Genomic DNA, 19,936 nt, shown 5'->3' with positions numbered 1-19,936 from the left:
GGAGCCAGGTCTAATCCCATGTCAGAATGATGAGAAACCTTGTATTGCAGACTTGGCCAGCTCTCCATAACCTGGCGGACTCTTGTTGGAGTGTGCAGCGGACTGAGGGGCGTGTAAGGCCTACAGGGGATTCCTGGACTGCGCCCTCGGAGATAGACCCTTGATGTTACTGATGCTCCTTCCCACCACACCATTACCTGCATGTTACACTTCCTCCAGTATTGCATTCACCATCTATCCTTTACAACTGACTGTGTTTGAATTCTGAAGCACTACAGTGCAGAAGGAGGACAATCAGCCCATCAGTCTGCACGAACCCTCTGAAAGAGCACTCTACCTGGGCCCCAGGCCCTGTCCCCTGACCTATCTCCATAACCCCATCTAACCTGCACATCTTTGGACACTGAGGGCAATTGATCATGGCCAATCTACCTAACTTGCACATCTTTGGACTTTGGGAGGAAACTCACGCAGACACAGGGGCGACGTGCAAACTTCACACAGTAACCCAAGGCTGGAATGGAACCCGATCTTTGGCGCTGTGAGGCAGCAGTCCTAACCACTGTGCCAATGTGGTGCAGCGACAACAATCTCTCCCTCAATGCCAGCAAAACTAAAGAGCTGGTCATCGACTTCAGGAAGCAAAGTACTATACACACCCCTGTCAGCATCAACGGGGCCGAGGTGGAGATGGTTCGCAGTTTCAAATTCCTAGGGGTGCACATCTCCAAAAATCATCTGTCCTAGTCCACCCATGTCAATGCTATCGCCAAGAAAGCACAACCGTGCCTGTACTTCCTCAGGAAGTTAAGGAAATTCGGCATGTCCACATTAACCCTTGCCAATTTTTACAGATGCACCATGGAAAGCATCCTATCTGGCTGCATCACAGCCTGGTATGGCAACTGCTCGGCCCAGGACCGCAAGAAACTTCAGAGAGTCGTGAACACCTCCCAGTCCATCACACGAACCTGCCTCCCATCCATTGACTCTATCTACAAAAAGTGGGCAGTATAATCAGAGACCCCTCTCACCTGGCTTACTCACTCTTCCAACTTTTTCCATCAGGCAGGAGATACAGAAGTCTGAGAACACACACAAACAGACTTAAAAACAGCTTCTTCCCCGCTGTTACCAGACTCCACCATAGAACATTACAGTGCAGTACAGGCTCTTCGGCCCTCGATGTGACCCTCTTATGGACTGACCTCATTAACACTACACGCCTGAATGCTTCATCTGATGCCGGTGCTTATGTAGTTACATTGTATACGTTGTGTTGCGCTATTATGTATTTTCTTTTATTCCCTTTTCTTCCCATGTATTTAATGATCTGTTGAGCTGCTCGCAGAAAAATACTTTTCACTGAACCTCGGTACACATGATAACAAACAAATCCAATCCAATCCAACCCTGCCGCCCCAGTTTTATGATGTTTTTTACTGTTTTAATTATGATCTTGAATTGACTGAAATAAGAGTTTATTTGTGAAATAAATTTTGAATTAATATTGTCAACCTGTCATTATTCAACCAATCTCTAATTGGACACCACGCGGTTAGACACAGAGTAAAGCTCCATCTACACTGTCCCTATCAAACACTCCCAGGACAGGTACAGCACAGGGTTAGATACAGATTAAAGGTTCCTCTGCACTGTCCCCATCAAACACTCCCAGGACAGGTACAGCACAGGGTTAGATACAGAGTAAAGCTCCCTCTACACTGCCGCCATCAAACACTCCCAGGACAGGTACAGCACAGGGTTAGATACAGAGTAAAGCACCCTCCACACTGTCCCCATTAAACACTCCCGATGCGATCATCAATTCACTCGAGAAAAGAGTAGAAGTAAACCGTGGCTTTAATCAACTTAGAAGAGTGCCTGCCTGCGACTGATCCAATACTGAGAACCGCCTACAGGTCGACTGCTCTTTATACCTCCCTTCAAGCCATGGGTGGAGCCCATTCATGCCCCAACATGTCCCCCTATGGATAATGCCATACAATGGCCCATAGAAGAAGCCCACAAGGGCAACAGCATAACACAGATACAAATACAAGGGCAACAGCACATTGGCATAATACATTCACCACATTCACCCCCTGTTAAAAAAATGAAGTCCAGCGGGGGTGACGGGTTCATAAGTTCAGCCGGTCCGGCACACGGATTGTGCGCTGTGATTGCCGAAGCTCTGGCGTTGTTGCTGGCCCGGGTGTCGAACTCGTCTGTGTTGGCATCGGTAGTGAGGGTGCTGGTGCGGGTACAGACGTGGGCGCCGGTGCGGGTACAGACGTGGACTCCGGGAGCGTCTCTTCTGGAGCTTCAATCCTGTGGATCAGTGAAGGGGGGGATGGCGGGCAGGAGGGAGCGTGGGAGCCATATAGGGGCGGGGGCGCTGGTCATGGTAGGTTGGGCGGGATATGGTGGAGGGGCCGTGGTGGTGGAACCGGCAGGCGGCATGTCCCGGTGGGAGACCGTATCCTGTCAGCATCGGGGTGTTCGATGTAAGCATATTGGGGGTTGGAGTGTAGTAGCTGGACCCTCTCTACCAGAGGATCGGATTTATGGCTCCTGACATGCTTTCTGAGTAGGACTGGCCCCGGTGTCTTCAGCCAGGACAGAAGCGAGGCCCCTGAGGTGGATCTCCTAGGGAAAACAAATAGGCGGTCATGAGGGGTCTCGTTTGTGGCTGTGCAAAGTAGGGACCTAATAGAGTGGAGCGCATCGGGGAGGACCTCATGCCATTGGGAAACTGGGAGATTCCTGGACCGCAGGGTCAGTAGGACGGTCTTCCAGACCGTCGCGTTCTCCCTCTCCACCTGCCCGTTTCCCCTGGGGTTATAACTGGTAGTCCTGCTCGAGGCGATGTCCATACTGAGCAGGTACTGAACACAGTTCGTCGCTCATGAACGACGAGCCCCGGTCACTGTGGACATAATTGGGGAAACCAAACAGGGTGAAGACACTATGTAGGGCTTTAATGACGGTGGACGTGGTCATGTCGGGGCAAGGGATTGCAAAGGGGAAGCGGGAGAACTCATCAATAATATTGAGGAAATATGTATTGCGGTTATTGGAGGGGAGGGGCCCTTTGAAATCGATACTGAGGCGCTCAAAGGGCCGGGATGCCTTTACCAGGTGGGCCTTATGTGGTCGATAGAAGTATAGTTTACACTTCGCACAGATCTGGCAGTCCCTGGTCGTGGCTCTGACCTCCTCGGTGGAGTAGGGGAGGTGGCGGGCCTTGATATAGTGGATACGCCGGGTGGCAGAGGTCATCGTGGATAGCCCGTAGTCGGTCATCTTGCGCGCTGGCGTATGTGCCGCGGGACAGGGCATCTGGGGGCTCGTTGAGCTTTCCAGGACGATATACTATACAGTATCGTAATTATAGGTGGAGAGTTCAATCCTTCACCTCAAGATCTTATCGTTCTTGATTTTGCCCCGCTACGTATTGTCGAACATGAAGGCTACCGATCGTTGGTCGGTGACGAGGGTAAACCTCCTACCAGCGAGGTAGTGCCTCCAGTGCCGTACGGCTTCCACGATGGCTTGGGCCTCCTTCTCGACTGAGGAGTGCCGAATTTCGGAGGTGGTGAGGGTGCACGAAAAAAACGCTACCGGTCTGCCTGCTTGATTGAGGGTAGCGGCGAGAGCGACATTTGATGCATCGCTCTCCACCTGGAAGGGGATGGACTCGTCCACCGAGCGCATCACGGCTTTGGCGATGTCCTCGATGCAGCTGAAGGCCTGGCGGGCCTCAGTTGCCAGTGGGAAGATGGTGGCCTTGATTAGTGGGCGGGCTTTGTCCGCATAGCTGGGGACCCACTGGGCATAATATGAAAAGAACCCGAGGCACCTCTTCAGGGCCTTGGGGCAGTGGGGGAGGGGAAGTAGCAGGAGGGGGTGCATACGGTCAGGGTCGGGTCCTCGATCTCCGTTTTCCACGATGTAGCCGAGGATGGCTCGTCTGGTTGTGCGGAAAACGTATTTCTCCTTCTTGTACGTGAGGTTTAGGGTTTGGGCGGTTTGGAGAAATCTGTGGAGGTTGGCGTCGTGGTCCTGCTGATCGTGGCCGCAGATGGTGACATTGTCCAAGTACGGAAATGTGGCCCGCAGCCCGTACTGGTCCACCATTCGGTCCATTGTTCATTGGAATACCGAAACCCCGTTCATGATGCCAAAGGGGACCCGGAGGAAGTGGAAAAGGTGGCCGTCTGCCTCAAAAGCCGTGTAGTGGCGGTCCCCCGGGCGGATTGGGAGCTGGTGGTATGCAGACTTCAGATCCACCGTGGAGAACACCCGGCAGTGTGCGATCTGGTTTACCATGTCTGCAATGCGGGGAAGGGGGTACGCTTCGGGTTGCGTGTACCCGTTCTTTTTCTCGGTCTTGAGGACCACCACCTGAGCTCTCTAGGGGCTATTGCTGGCTTCGATGACTCCCTCCCGCAAGAGTCGCTGGACCTCGGCCCTGATAAAAGTTCTGTCCTGTATGCTATACCACCTGCTTCTGGTGGCGACTGGTTTGCAGTCAGCGGTGAGGTTTGCGAAGAGTGGGGGGGCGGGTCAATTTTTAGGGTCGCGAGCTGCATATGGTGAGTGGGGGTAGGGGCCCCGAATTTCAGGGTTAGGCTCCTGAGGTTGCATTGGAAATCTAGTCCCAATAGGAGAGGAGCGCAGAGGTCTGGGAGCACATATAATTTAAAATTGGCGTACTCAGCGCCCTGTATAGCTAGGGTTGCGGTAGTGCACCCAGAGGCGAGGGAGATGATTTGGTGCACCGGGAAAACTGTGAGCAAGCAGTGTCTTAGCATGTCCAGGTGAATGAAGCTCTCTGTGCTCCCGAAGTCGAAAAGGCAAGACGTCTCGTGCCCGTTTACCCGGACGGTCATCATAGAGCTCTGGAGGTGCTTGGGTCGCGACTGGTCCAGGGTGACCGCACTGAGTTGCGGGTAGTCGGCGTGGTTGGAGGTGCTGGGGCGGCTCTGCGATGGCTGCCCTTGTTGATCGTACGCGTCGAGCGGCATAGCAGATGGCGGCCCCCATTGGTCAAGCGTGGCGGGCAGTGAGGAAGATGGTGTCCAAGATGGCAGCCCCCATGGATCGCACGTGGCCGGCCGCGTGGGGGAGGGTGGCCAAGATGACGGCCCCGTGAATCGCACGTGCTGTGAGGGCTGTAAGATGACTGCCCCCACGGATAGCACAACGCTGACGATGCGTCTGCAGGGGGTGGAGTCGGCAGACACGCTGCCACACTGCAGGGTCTGCGGGCCTGTGAGTCTGAGGATCGGGCCTGTGAGTTAGAGTTCTTGGACCTGGCCAGGCAAACTTTGGCGAAATGTCCTTTTCTCCCGCAGCTGCTGCAGTTTGCGTTATGGGCCGGGCAGTGCTGCCGGAGGTGTTGGAACTGGCCACAGAAATAGCAGGGTAGCCCTCCCTGATGGGCGGGCGGCTGGGCGGCACAGGCCTGGTACAGTCTTTGGTGGGGGGTCCACGAGGTGGTCGCGTGGTCAGCCAGGAACGTGTTAAGGCTCTGGAACGCTACTTCCAGAGAGGAGGCTAACTTTACCATCTGATCCAGGACCAGGGCCCCCTTTTCCAGTAGGTGCTGTCTCACATAGTTGGACCAGACTCCCGCCACGTAGACGTCTCGGACGGCGAGTTCCATGTGTTGAGTGGCCGTAACAGCCTGGTATTTGAGCTGCGTGCGAGGACTTTGAGGTCGCGTAGGTAGTCTTCTAGCAATTCCCCGGGTCGCTGGCGGCGAGTGGTGAGGATGTGTCGCACGTAGACCTCGTTCACGGGCCGTACATAGAGGTGTTCGAGCATCGCGAGGGCATCTGTGTAGGAGGAGGCCTCGTCGAGTTGAACAGAGATTCGATGGCTCACCCATGCGTGGAGGAGGCTCAGCTTCTGTTCGTCGGTGACGGAAGGCGTGGAGAAGGCTGCAAGATAGGCGTTGAAGCAGCGGAGCCAGTGCGAAAAAATTTATTTCGCCTCCGCGGCCTGCGGATCGAGTTCCAGTCAGTCAGGTTTGAGGGCCGATTCCATAGTTACGTTTAAGTTGATTAAATTGATGCGACCATCAATTCACTCAAGACAAGAGGAGAAGTAAACCGTGGCTTTAATCAACTTAGAACAGTGCCTGCCTGCGACTGATCCAATACTGAGAAACGCCTACAGGTCCACTGCTCTTCATACCTCCCTTCAAGGGGAGGAGCCATGGGTGGAGCCCATTCATGCCCCAACTTGTTCCCCTATGGATAATGGCATACAATGGCCCATAGGAGAAGCCCACAAGGGCAACAGCATAGCACAGATACAAATACAACGACAACAGCACAGATACAAATACAGTGGTGGATTATTGGCATAATACATTCACCAGAACTCCCGGGACAGATACAGCGCTGGGTTAGATACAGAGTAATGCACCTCTGCCCTCACCACTCTTTGAATGCAACATGTGAGAGACTGGGTCTGGTTGAATTGTTTGAACAACTTACAATATGTTAGGTTTTGAATTGGAGCCTCGGATGTCTGTTCTGCTTGATAAAGACCTGGTTTTACTAGTGTTTGTCCGCCCACACTAATGCACGGTTTGAATCTTGCTGTACATTTCCTGCAGTACCCGTTCCTGCGTCAGAGTAGACTGGTGTGCACTTGAGTTTAGGTATAATGCCCCTTGGTGGCTGTAGCCCACAACAGCAGCCTTACCCAAACGTTGACATAGCTAATTCACATTATAGTATCTGATGGAGGGCATTTTCAAGGTTTCCCCAACCCAACCCATTCCTGGGAGGCAATGCTCCTTGTACATTACTGGGCAGACAGTAATACTGAGGGAGGAAGGAGGGTTAATTTCTAATTGTTCTGCTTTTTTTGTAAACTGGGTTACTGTGGGTTCCTTAAACCACACTTCCTAGCAGCGCCTGCACCAATTGCAGCTCTCAGCCTCAAGAGGAAGAAGACAGTCAACGTCACTACACCAGCCCAGTTTCTGCTTGGGGCAGAGAGTGAAAGAGCTGTGGGCCAGCCTCACAGTGAGCCCGATCCGTTATGAACGCCTAAGGTGAGTGAATCGAGCCTGCTCTCTCCTTGTGTGTGTGTGTGTGTGTTTGGGGAGCGGAAGGTGACACAAGTTTGCAATTCTGATTGTCAGTGACTGTAAACTTATACTTGCCCACAAAGTTCCCAAGTAAACTGCACCTGTGGGAGGGGTCTGGAATATCCCTGACTTACACAACTTTCCCTCTCATTTTCCCCACCATCGCTTCCACCGACGCTATCTGACCTGGGCAACTCTCGGTCAAGGACAGCATTTTTCCACCACATCTCACCACCTCTGAACATTGCAAAGCAGCTCACAGCCAATAAGGTACCTCGTAGGGTTGTCGTAATACGGCAGCATAGTGTTGTAATGTTGGAAACGCAGCACCCATTTGAGCACGGACTCCCACAAACAGTAGTGTGACAACCATTCAGACTGGTTCTTTTCAGGATTTTGATTGAGGGATATTGGCCTGAGTGTGTGGGAGGGGGAGCCTCCACCTCTCTCACTCTCCTTCTAAATAGTGGTCGTGCGATCTTCATATCCCTCTGTCTGTGCAGTACTTCCTCAGTACTGACCCTCTGACAGTGCTGTACTCCCTCAGTACTGACCCTCTGACAGTGCAGCACTCCCTCAGTACTGACCCTCTGACAGTGCAGCACTCCCTCAGTACTGACCCTCTGACAGTGCAGCACTCCCTCAGTACTGACCCTCTGACAGTGCAGCACTCCCTCAGTACTTACCCTCTGACAGTGCAGCACTCCCTCAGTACTGACCCTCTGACAGTGCAGCACTCCCTCAGTACTGACCCTCTGACAGTGCAGCACTCCCTCAGTACTGACCCTCTGACAGTGCAGCACCCCCTCAGTACTGACCCTCTGACAGTGCCGTATTCCCTCAGTACTGACCCTCTGACAGTGCAGCACTCCCTCAGTACTGACCCTCTGACAGTGCAGCACTCCCACAGTACTGACCCTCTGACAGTGCTGTACTCCCTCGTACTGACCCTCTGACAGTGCAGCACTCCCTCAGTACTGACCGTCTGACAATGCAGCACTCCCTCAGTACCGACCCTCTGACAGTGCAGCACTCCCTCCGTACTGACCCTCTGACAGTGCTGCGCTCCCTCAGTACAGACCCCTGAGAGTGCAGTACTTCCTCAGTACTGACCCTCTGATAGTGCTGCACACCCTCAGTACTTAAAAAACATTTTTAAAATATAAATTTAGAGGACCCAATTCATTTTTTTCCAATTAAGGGGCAATTTTAGCGTGTTCAATCCACCTACTCTGCACATCTTTGGGTTGTGGGGGCGAAACCCACGTCAACACGGGGAGAATGTGCAAACTCCACACGGACAGCGACCCAGAGCCAGGCTCAAACCTGGGACCTCGGCGCCTTGAGACTGCAGGTCTAACCCACTGCGCCATCCTGCTGACCCCACTCCCTCAGTACTGATCCTCTTTGACAGTGCTGCAATCCCTCAGTACTGACCCTCTGACAGCGCAACACTCCCTCAGTACTGGCCCTGACAGTGCTGCACTCCCTCAGTACTGACCATCTGACAGTGCAGCACTCCCTCAGTACTGACCCTCTGACAGTGCAGTACTCCCTCAGTACTGACCCTCTGACAGTGCAGTACTCCCTCAGTACCGACCCTCTGACAGTGCAGCACTCCCTCAGTACTGACACTCTGACAGTGCGGCACTCCCACAGTGCAATGTTCCCTCAGTACTACCCGTCTGACTCTAGCACTAGCCCATTAGCCCAGAGGGATTTTCAGGCTGGATTTTGCTTTGTGATTCTGGATTTGGGCTTGAATCCATGACTCCCAGAGTCAGAGGTGCGAGTGTTCCTCAGAACTATTTATGGAGTGGCACGATCGAGTACACTGTTCTCTCTAATATTAGCTGGGGTGTTTTTGTGTTGTGGCGAAAGCACCATTCTGGGACCGATTCCCAATGTTCTCTCTATTTTCACAACGCTATATCTAAGCTCGTCAATTCATTGTCTCATTTGGCAGTCAACGGCATGAGGTCACGTGTGCAAATGAGAAATAATACATTCACACTTTGACAAATCTTGTTACAACAAGTTGCATAATTAATTTAGGCTCAATCACCTTCATCAATAACCTTCCAACATAACATCAGAAATGTTCAGCCCCATTCGCTGCTCCTCAGATAATGAAGCAGTCCATGTCCAAATGCAGCAAAACCTGGACAATATCCAGGCTTGGGCTGACAAGTGGCAAGTTCCATTCATGCCACACAAGTGCCAGGCAATGACCATCTCCAATCAGAGAGAATCAAACAATCATCCCTTTACATTCAATGGAATTACCATTACTGAACACCCCACAATCAACACATGGAGGCTACCGTTGGTCAGAAACTGAACTGGATCAGCCATATTAATACGGGGGCTACCAGAGCAGGTCAGAGGTTAAGAATCCTCCGGTGAGTAATTCACCTCCTGACTGCCCAAACCCTGTCCACCATCCACAAGGCACAAGTCAGGAGTGTGATGGAACACTTCCGACTTGCCTGGATGTGTGATGCTCCAACAACACTCAGAAGCTTGACACCCGTTTGATTGGCACCCCATCCACAAATTAGCACTGCTGTCTCATAGCGCCAGACACCCGGGTTTAATTCCAACCTCGGGTGACTGTGTGGAGTTTGCACATACCCCCTATGCGTGGCTTTCCTTCCACAGTCCAAAGATGTGCAGGTTAGGTGGATTGGCTGTGATAAATTACCCCTAGGTGGGGTTATGGATATGTGATGGGGGATTTGAGCCAGGTAGGTTGCCCTTTTGGAGGGTCGGTGCAGACTCGCTGGGCTGAATGACCTCCTATGCTGTAGGGATTGTATACTATTCTATTTTAGACAATTCACTCCTTCCACCACCGACACTCTGTGGCGTTAGTACCATTTACTAGATACACTGCACTCACCAAGTCTCCTTCAGCAGCTCCTTCCAAACCCACGACCACTACTATCTGGAAGGATATAGGCAGCAGAAACTTGGGAACCTCCACCTGGATGGGTTCCTCCATGTAGTACTACATTCTCCCCATTTCCTGCGGGAGCGAGTCCCACATTCTCCCCACTACATGTGGGAGCAAGTCCCACATTCTCCCCACTCCCTGCAAGATCAAGTCCCAAATTGTCCCTACTCCCTGTGGGAACGAGTCCCACGTTCTCCCCATTCCCCCTGGGAGTGAGTCCCACGTTCTCCCCATCACCTTGGGAGCAAGTCCCACATTCTCCCCACTCCCCGTGGGAGCGAGTCCCACATTCTCCCCACTTCCCGTGGGAGCGAGTCCCACATTCCCCCCACTCCCCGTGGGAGCGAGTGCCACATTCTCCCCACTCTCTGGGAGCGAGTGCCACATTCTCCCCACTCTCTGTGGTAGCGAATCTCACATTCCCTCCATACCCATGGGAGCGAGTCCCACATTTTTCTCACTGCCTGTGGGAGCAAGTCTCGCATTCTCCCGACATCCTGTGGGAGCAAGTCCCACATTCTCCCAGCTCTCTGGGTAAATTCCCCACCGGATTTATTAGTGACTGTCACATATCGATGGTCCTGAGTTCTGATCTCTCCCTGACACAAGTGGAAACAATTCCACCTCAACCGTATAGAAACCCTTTCAGAATTAAAAAAATCTTGATTAGGCCACCTCCCTCAATCCCTGGGGAAAGTAAAACATAAGATGTCCTCCATCGGAGGGTTGATAAATCATAGAATTGTTTGAGAAAGGTACAATGATTGGACATCATCTTCCTACTAGCAAAGGACCGAGCCTAGCCCTATGTAACTTTTAGCACACGTAAGTGAACTAACTGCGAGCTACACGGGTAATCTTGAATTGGTTATTAGTTTCATTCTTAACATGTTCAGCATTGCTCAGTAAGTGCTGTCCAATATTGGAATCCCATCTAATGTTCAACACTGTTTTCTGACTGTTGCAAGGATGAGCTGGTTGGGTATGGTCAGTGCTCTCTGCCTGCTGAGACATTGAAGGGACATGCTGCTTGATAGTACCCACTAGTGACAGTGGGACGTACGGCCTACATACCTGGCATCACACCGGCATTGAAATTCATATTCCGCATTTCTAACTTGTGTGGTCGGCCAAACGTCTCGCTGTCCTGACGGCAGCCTCGTGGAGAATAGTGGTCTTGCAGCGCTTCAAACTGCATGGTTAAAGGTGGACTTTAAGCGGAGGGCAGTGGAGAAACCCCGGCAGATTTCTTGACCAGCCCACCGAGCAGAGCCAGCTTTGACTGCTTAGTTTCAAGTGTGAATTTGAACGTGGGATGGAGCACGTTGATATGTGCAAGACAATTCTTACATGCAGCCGCGCTCCAATCCTGGTAAACACATTGTCCATGTACAAAGCAACTATTTGTTAACTGGAATTCCTCATGCCCGGAACCATAGGACCCTACAGTGCAGAAGGAGGCCATTGGCCCCATCAAGTCTGCGCCCACCCTCTGAAAGAGCACCCTACCGAGGTCAACTCCCCCAGCCTGACCCCATAACCCCACCTAATTACATCTTTGGACTGTGGGAGGAAACCAGAGCACCCGGAGGAAACCCACGCAGACACAGGGAGAACGTGCAAACTCCTCACAGTCTACCAAGGCCAGTATTGAACCGGGGACCTTGGCACTGTGAGGCAGTAGTGAAGACCACTGTGCTACTCTGTCGATGTGAATCTGGTGAATCTTTTTTTTTTAAATTTTTAATTCTCCTTTTTAAACATTTTCTCCCAAATTTACACCCAACAATAAACAATAATCAGTAACGAATGCAGTGTCAAGCCCCATATCAATAACAACTATCCCATCCTCCCACCAAACCCCCAACCATTAGCCCGCATGTTAACATAAACAAATGACAAAGAGGAATCAGGAATCACCCATAGTCACCATTAAGACATACAGTCCCCCTCCCCCCACCCCCAACCCCCCTAATGTTCGATGTCATCCAATTCTCGAAAGTGCACAATGAATAATGCCCATGAATTGTAGAACCCCTCCAACCCTCCTCTCAGTTCAAATTTGACCTTTTCAAGCGTCAAAAATTCCAGCAGATCCTCCCGTGACGCCAGGGCACAGGGTAGAGAGGTTGATCTCCACCCTAACAGGATCCACCTCTGGCGATCAACGAGACGAAGGCTACAACATCTGCCTCCTCGCCCGTTTCCAACCCCGGCTGGTCCGACACCCTGAATATGGCCTACCAAGGGACCAGGTACAGTTTCACGTACACCAGTTTAGAGATTACCTAAACATCTCCTTCCAGTAATTCTCCAGTTTTGGGACAGGACCAAAACATATGAACGTGGTTTGCAGGCCCCCCCCCCCCCCCCCCCCCCCCCCCCCCCGCGCAACGTTCACACACATCTTTGACCCCCTCAAAGAGCCGGCTCATCCTCATCCTTGTAATGTGCGCTCTATATACCACCTTCAGCTGTATCAGCTCCAACCTTGCACACGAGGGGGAGGTGTTCACCCTCCGCGGCACTTCACACCAGAACCCCTCCTCCAAACCCTCTCCCAGCTCTTCCTCTCACTTTGCCTTGATCTCTTCCAGCAGTGCCTTCCCCTCTTCCAAAATAGCCCCGTAAACCGACGATACTACCCCCTTCTCCAGTCCCCCTGTCATCAGCACCTCCTCCAGCAATGTTGAAGCCTACTCTACTGGGAAGCTCTATATCTCCTTTCTGGCAAAGTCTTGAACCTTCATGTATCTAAATATTTCCCTCAGCTCCAGCCCATACTTCGCTCCCAGCTCCTTCAATCCCGCAAAAAGACCCCCAAGAAATAAATCTTTTAGTGTTCCAATTCCTTTCTCATCCCATCTCCGAAAATTTCCATCCCACTTTCCTGGCTCAAATCTATGGTTCCCCCGAATTGGCATTTCCCTTGACCCTGCCCCCAACCCGAAGTGCTGTCGAAACCGCCTCCAAATTCTCAACAAAGCTATTATTACCGGACTCCCTGAGTATCTCCCCGGAGCCGTCAGGAGCGGCGCTGTCGCTAGAGCCTTCAATCCTGACCCCCGACACAAACTCTCCTCCATTCTGACCCATCGGGAGTCAACCCCTCTGACACAGCTCCGTATCTTCTCCACATTCGCCGCCCAGTGATAATACACCGGGTTCCGAAGACCCAAACCCCCTGCCTGCCTTCCCCTCTGTAGTGGCACCTTTTTAGTTCTGGATTCTTTTGAATCTTTTCAACGTTCTCTCTCTCCAATCCATTCACATTCTTCCCAAACGGTGGAGACCAGAACTGGACGCAATACTCTAGTTGGGCATAACCAGTGTTTATGTAATTTTTTTGTATAACCTCCTTGCTCTTATACCCTACACCTTTATTTATACAACAGAGCATACTGCATTTTTAAAAATTTGCTCTTGGAATGTGGGCATTGCTGGCTGGGCCAGAATTTGTTGCCCATCCCTAATAGCCCTTGAATTGAATGGCTTGCTCGTTTATTTCAGTGGGGGGGGGGCAGTTAAGAGTCAACCAGTAGGGCAGCACAGTGGCACGGTGGTTAGCACTGCTGCCTCACGGCGCCGAGGTCCCAGGTTCGATCACGGCTCTGGGTGACTGTCCGTGTGGTGTTTTGCACATTCTCCCTGTGTTTGCGTGTGTTTCACCCCACAACCCAAAGATGTGCAGGGTAGGTGGATTGGCCACACAACAGTGTCCCTTAATTGGAAAAAATGAATTGGGTACTCTAATTTTTATTTTAAAAAGAGTCAACCAGATTGCTGGAGCCTGGAGTCACATGTAGGCCAGACTGGGTTAGGACGGCAGATTTCCTTCCCTAAAGGACATTAGTGAACCAGACGGGTTCTTTTTACAACAATCGGCAATGGTTTCATTGTTATCATTAGATTTTTAATTCCAGATGTTTTTTGAATTCAAATATCACCATCTGTCATGGTGGGATTCGATCCCAGGTCCCCAGAGTATTATCACGCACTAACAGATTCAAAAACAGTTTCTTCCCTGCTGTTACCAGACTCCTAAACGGCCCTCCAATGAACTGATCTGATCTCTTCACGCATCGTCTCTACTGCGTAGTACTACGTTCCTGTATTCTTCACCCAATGCCTGTGTCTGTGTATTTACATTGTGTATTTTATGTTTGCCCTATTATGTATTTTCTTTTCATGTATGGAATGATCTGTCTGAACTGTATACAGAATAATACTTTTCATTGTACCCTGGTACACGTGACAATAAACCTATCCAATACACTGGGCCTCAGGCTTACTAGTCAAGTGAAAATACCACCATGCCATTGCCTCCCATTCTGACAACCTGTCCTGCCACCTTCAATGATCTATGCAGCTATATACCACCTACCCCCAGGTCACCCTGTTCCTGCCCCTACACTTTAGAATTGGACCCATTCATTTTATATCATCTCCCCGTGTTCCTCCTCAAAAAATGAATCACCTCATACTTCTCCCCATTAGATTTCATCAGCACAATGTATGTCCACCCCACCAGCCAGCCTACGTCCTACTGATGTTCTGTACCGTTCTCCTCAGGTTTCACAATGCGTGGGGGGCGGAGAGATGGGGGATAAGGTCTCACTCTGTGGCCGGGCTATTAAAAGGAGCATTGCTTCCTGCTGCTGAAACTGAGGTTTCCTGTAAGCCGCTGGGCTCGAGCGCGACACTCTCCAAATCATTAAAGAGCAGTAGTGGATGCCAAGTGAGCAGAACGGCGGCCGAGAGTCATGTGGAAGACTCCAGCAGTATCCGCAAGTCCCGCCAGGAGACAGCGACACCAGCAAAGAGAGCATTTCCCAATTCCCCAATTCTCCGACGCCCTTCCTCTATCCCTCCCCGCCTCACACAGCCTCACTCACAGCCAATCGAGGACTTTTTTTGAATTGATGTGACGTCACTGCTGTAATGTAAGAAACGCAGAGCCCATTCCCGCACAGCAAGATCCTACAGACAGCAGTACGATAATGACACCAGAACATCTGTCTTTTTTTAGTGATGTTGGTCGAGGGATAAATATTGGGTCCCGGAACACCTGGTGAGAATCCCCCCCACCCATCCCAAACGCCCCTGTTCTACTACGAAACCGTGGGCAGCACGGTAGCATGGTGGTTAGCATAAATGCTTCACAGCTCCAGGGTCCCAGGTTCGATTCCCGGCTGGGTCACTGTCTGTGCGGAGTCTGCACGTCCTCCCCGTGTGTGCGTGGGTTTCCTCCGGGTGCTCCGGTTTCCTCCCACAGTCCAAAGATGTGCGGGTTAGGTGGATTGGCCATGCTAAATTGCCCGTAGTGTCCTAAAAAAGTAAGGTTGGGTTACGGGTATAGGGTGGATACGTAGGTTTGAGTAGGGTGATCATTGCTCGGCACAACATCGAGGGCCGAAGGGCCTGTTCTGTGCTGGACTGTTCTATGTTCTATGAAACAGTGGCCGTGGGACATTTTATACCCACCAGAGAGGGCTGACGGGGCGACAGTTTAATGTGCAAACCAAAAGATGCAACTCTGACAGTGCAGCACTCCCTCAGCAGTGACCCTCTGACAGTGCAGCACTCCCTCAGTACTGACTCTGACAGTGCAGCACTCCCTCAGTACTGACCCTTCGACAGTGCAGCACTCCCTCAGTACTGACTCTCTGACAGTGCAGCACTCCCTCAGTACTGACCCTCTGACAGTGCAGCACTCCCTCAGTACTGACCCTCTGACAGTGCAGCGCTCCCTCAGTACTGACCCTCTGACAGTGCAGCATTCCCTCAGTACTGACCCTCTGACAGTGCAGCACTCCCTCAGTACTGACCCTCTGACAGTGTAGCACTCCCTCAGTACTGATCCTCTTACAGTGCAGCACTCCCTCAGTACTGACCCTCCGACCGTGCAATGCTCCCTCAGTACTGACCCTCTGACAGTGCAGCACTCCCTCAGTACTGACGCTCCGACTGGCAACCTCCCTCAGTACTGACCATTCAACAGTGCAGCACTCCCTCAGTACTGACCCTTCAACTGTGCAGCACTCCCCAGTACTGACGCTCCGACAGTGCAGCACTCCCTCAGTACTGACCCTCTGACAATGCAGCACTCCCTCAGTACTGACCCTCTGACAGTGCAGCACTCCCTCAGTACTGACCCTCTGACAGTGTAGCACTCCCTCAGTACTGACCCTCTGACAGTGCAGCATTCCCTCAGCACTGACTGTTCAACAATGCAGCATTCCCTCAGTACTGACCCTCTGACAGTGCAGCGCTCCCTCAGTACTGAATCTGACAGTGCAGCACTCCCTCAGTACTGACCCTCTGACTGTGCAGCACTCCCTCAGTACTGACCCTCTGACAGTGCAGCACTCCCTCAGTACTGACCCTCTGACTGTGCTGCACACCCTCAGTACTGACCGTCTGACAGTGCAGCACTCCCTCAGTACTGAATCTGACAGTGCAGCACTCCCTCAGTACTTACCCTCTGACAGTGCAGCACTCCCTCAGTACTGAATCTGACAGTGCAGCACTCCCTCAGTACTGACCCTCTGACAGTGCAGCACTCCCTCAGTACTGACCCTCTGACAGTGCAGCGCTCCCTCAGTACTGAATCTGACAGTGCAGCACTCCCTCAGTACTGACCCTCCGACAGTGCAGCACTCCCTCAGTACTGACCCTCCGACAGTGCAACACTCCCTCAGTACTGACCCTCTGACAGTACAGCACTCCCTCAGTACTGACCCTCCAACTGGCAACACTCCCTCAGTACTGACCCTCTGACTGTGCTGCACCCCCTCAGTACTGACCCTCTGACAGTGCAGCACTCCCTCAGTACTGACCCTCTTTGACAGTGCAGCACTCCCTCAGTACTGACCCTCTGACAGTGCAGCATTCCCTCAGCACTGACTGTTCAACAATGCAGCATTCCCTCAGTACTGACCCTCTGACAGTGCAGCGCTCCCTCAGTACTGAATCTGACAGTGCAGCACTCCCTCAGTACTGACCCTCTGACAGTGCAGCACTCCCTCAGTACTGACCCTCTGACAGTGCAGCACTCCCTCAGTACTGACCCTCTGACAGTGCAGCACTCCATCAGTACTGACCCTCTGACAGTGCAGCACTCCCTCAGTACTGAATCTGACAGTGCAGCACTCCCTCAGTACTGACCCTCCGACAGTGCAGCACTCCCTCAGTACTGACCCTCTGACAGTGCAGCACTCCCTCAGTACTGACCCTCAGACTGGCAACACTCCCTCAGTACTGACCCTCTGACTGTGCTGCACCCCCTCAGTACTGACCCTCTGACAGTGCAGCACTACCTCAGTACTGACCCTCTTTGACAGTGCAGCACTCCCTTAGTACTGACCGCCTGACAGTGCAGCACTCCCTCAGTACTGACCCTCTGACAGTGCAGCACTCCCTCGGTACTGATCATCCAACAGTGCAGCACTCCCTCAGTGCTGACCCTCTGACAGTACAGCACTCCCTCAGTACTGACTGTCCAACAGTGCAGCACTCCCTCAATACTGACCCTTCAACAGTGCAGCACACCCTCAGTACTGACCCTTCAACTGTGCAGCACTCCCCAGTACTGACCCTCCGACAGTGCAGCACTCCCTCAGTACTGACCCTCTGACAATGCAGCACTCCCTCAGTACTGACCCTCTGACAGTGCAGCATTCCCTCAGCACTGACTGTTCAACAATGCAGCATTCCCTCAGTACTGACCCTCTGACAGTGCAGCGCTCCCTCAGTACTGAATCTGACAGTGCAGCACTCCCTCAGTACTGACCCTCTGACTGTGCAGCACTCCCTCAGTACTGACCCTCTGACAGTGCAGCACTCCCTCAGTACTGACCCTCTGACAGTGCAGCGCTCCCTCAGTACTGAATCTGACAGTGCAGCACTCCCTCAGTACTGACCCTCCGACAGTGCGGCACTCCCTCAGTACTGACCCTCCGACAGTGCAACACTCCCTCAGTACTGACCCTCTGACAGTACAGCACTCCCTCAGTACTGACCCTCCAACTGGCAACACTCCCTCAGTACTGACCCTCTGACTGTGCTGCACCCCCTCAGTACTGACCCTCTGACAGTGCAGCACTCCCTCAGTACTGTCACTCTGACAATGCAGCGCTCCCTCAGTACTGACCCTCTGACAGTGCAGCGCTCCCTCAGTACTGAATCTGACAGTGCAGCACTCCCTCAGTACTGGCCCTCTGACAGTGCAGCACTCCCTCAGTACTGACCCTCCGACAGTGCAGCACTCCCTCAGTACTGACCCTCTGACAGTGCAGCGCTCCCTCAGTGCTGAATCTGACAGTGCAGCACTCCCTCAGTACTGACCCTCCGACAGTGCAGCACTCCCTCAGTACTGACCCTCCGACAGTGCAACACTCCCTCAGTACTGACCCTCTGACAGTACAGCACTCCCTCAGTACTGACCCTCCGACTGGCAACACTCCCTCAGTACTGACCCTCTGACTGTGCTGCACCCCCTCAGTACTGACCCTCTGACAGTGCAGCACTCCCTCAGTACTGACCCTCTTTGACAGTGCAGCACTCCCTCAGTACTGACCGCCTGACAGTGCAGCATTCCCTCAGTACTGACCCTCTGACAGTGCAGCACTCCCTCGGTACTGATCATCCAACAGTGCAGCACTCCCTCAGTGCTGACCCTCTGACAGTACAGCACTCCCTCAGTACTGACTGTCCAACAGTGCAGCACTCCCTCAGTACTGACCCTCTGACTGTGCAGCACTCCCTCAGTACTGACCCTCTGACTGTGCTGCACACCCTCAGTACTGACCCTCTGACAGTGCAGCACTCCCTCAGTACTGAATCTGACAGTGCAGCACTCCCTCAGTACTGACCCTCTGACAGTGCAGCACTCCCTCAGTACTGAATCTGACAGTGCAGCACTCCCTCAGTACTGACCCTCCGACAGTGCAGCACTCCCTCAGTACTTATCCTCTGACAGTGCAGCGCTCCCTCAGTACTGAATCTGACAGTGCAGCACTCCCTCAGTACTGACCCTCCGACAGTGCAACACTCCCTCAGTACTGACCCTCTGACAGTACAGCACTCCCTCAGTACTGACCCTCCAACTGGCAACACTCCCTCAGTACTGACCCTCTGACTGTGCTGCACCCCCTCAGTACTGACCCTCTGACAGTGCAGCACTCCCTCAGTACTGACCCTCTTTGACAGTGCAGCACTACCTCAGTACTGACCCTCTAACAGTGCAGCATTCCCTCAGCACTGACTGTTCAACAATGCAGCACTCCCTCAGTACTGACCCTCTGACTGTGCAGCGCTCCCTCAGTACTGGCCCTCTGACTGTGCAGCACTCCCTCAGTACTGACCCTCTGACAGTGCAGCACTCCCTCAATACTGACCCTCTGACTGTGCTGCACACCCTCAGTACTGACCCTCTGACAGTGCAGCACTCCATCAGTACTGACCCTCTGACAGTGCAGCACTCCCTCAGTACTGAATCTGACAGTGCAGCACTCCCTCAATACTGACCCTCTGACTGTGCTGCACACCCTCAGTACTGAATCTGACAGTGCAGCACTCCCTCAGTACTGACCCTCTGACAGTGCAGCACTCCCTCAGTACTGACCCTCCGACAGTGCAACACTCCCTCAGTACTGACCCTCTGACAGTACAGCACTCCCTCAGTACTGACCCTCCGACTGGCAACACTCCCTCAGTACTGACCCTCTGACTGTGCTGCACCCCCTCAGTACTGACCCTCTGACAGTGCAGCACTCCCTCAGTACTGACCCTCTAACAGTGCAGCATTCCCTCAGCACTGACTGTTCAACAATGCAGCATTCCCTCAGTACTGACCCTCTGACTGTGCA

General features: G+C 52.5%; 1 protein-coding gene across 3 annotated transcripts in view; it reads left to right on the top strand.

Moving 5' to 3' along the window:
- Positions 1 to 19,936, top strand: part of LOC119974221 (rho GTPase-activating protein 32-like) — a 223,389-nt gene that overhangs the window by 927 nt on the left and 202,526 nt on the right. For 2 of the 3 annotated variants that reach the window (XM_038812977.1, XM_038812982.1), the window contains exon 1: positions 6,968 to 7,075. The exons of the other annotated variant lie outside the window; for it this stretch is intronic. The gene's annotated coding sequence lies outside the window, so the exon portion shown is untranslated. Of the gene's footprint in view, positions 1 to 6,967; positions 7,076 to 19,936 lie in introns of those variants that run through there. 3 annotated transcript variants of the gene reach the window in all.

The sequence above is a fragment of the Scyliorhinus canicula genome, chromosome 12 (genome assembly GCF_902713615.1).
Source record: "Scyliorhinus canicula chromosome 12, sScyCan1.1, whole genome shotgun sequence".
Taxonomy (NCBI): Eukaryota; Metazoa; Chordata; class Chondrichthyes; order Carcharhiniformes; family Scyliorhinidae; genus Scyliorhinus; species Scyliorhinus canicula.
The sequence above is the reverse complement of the archived record's forward strand: the minus strand, read 5'-3'. Positions and strand labels throughout refer to the sequence as shown.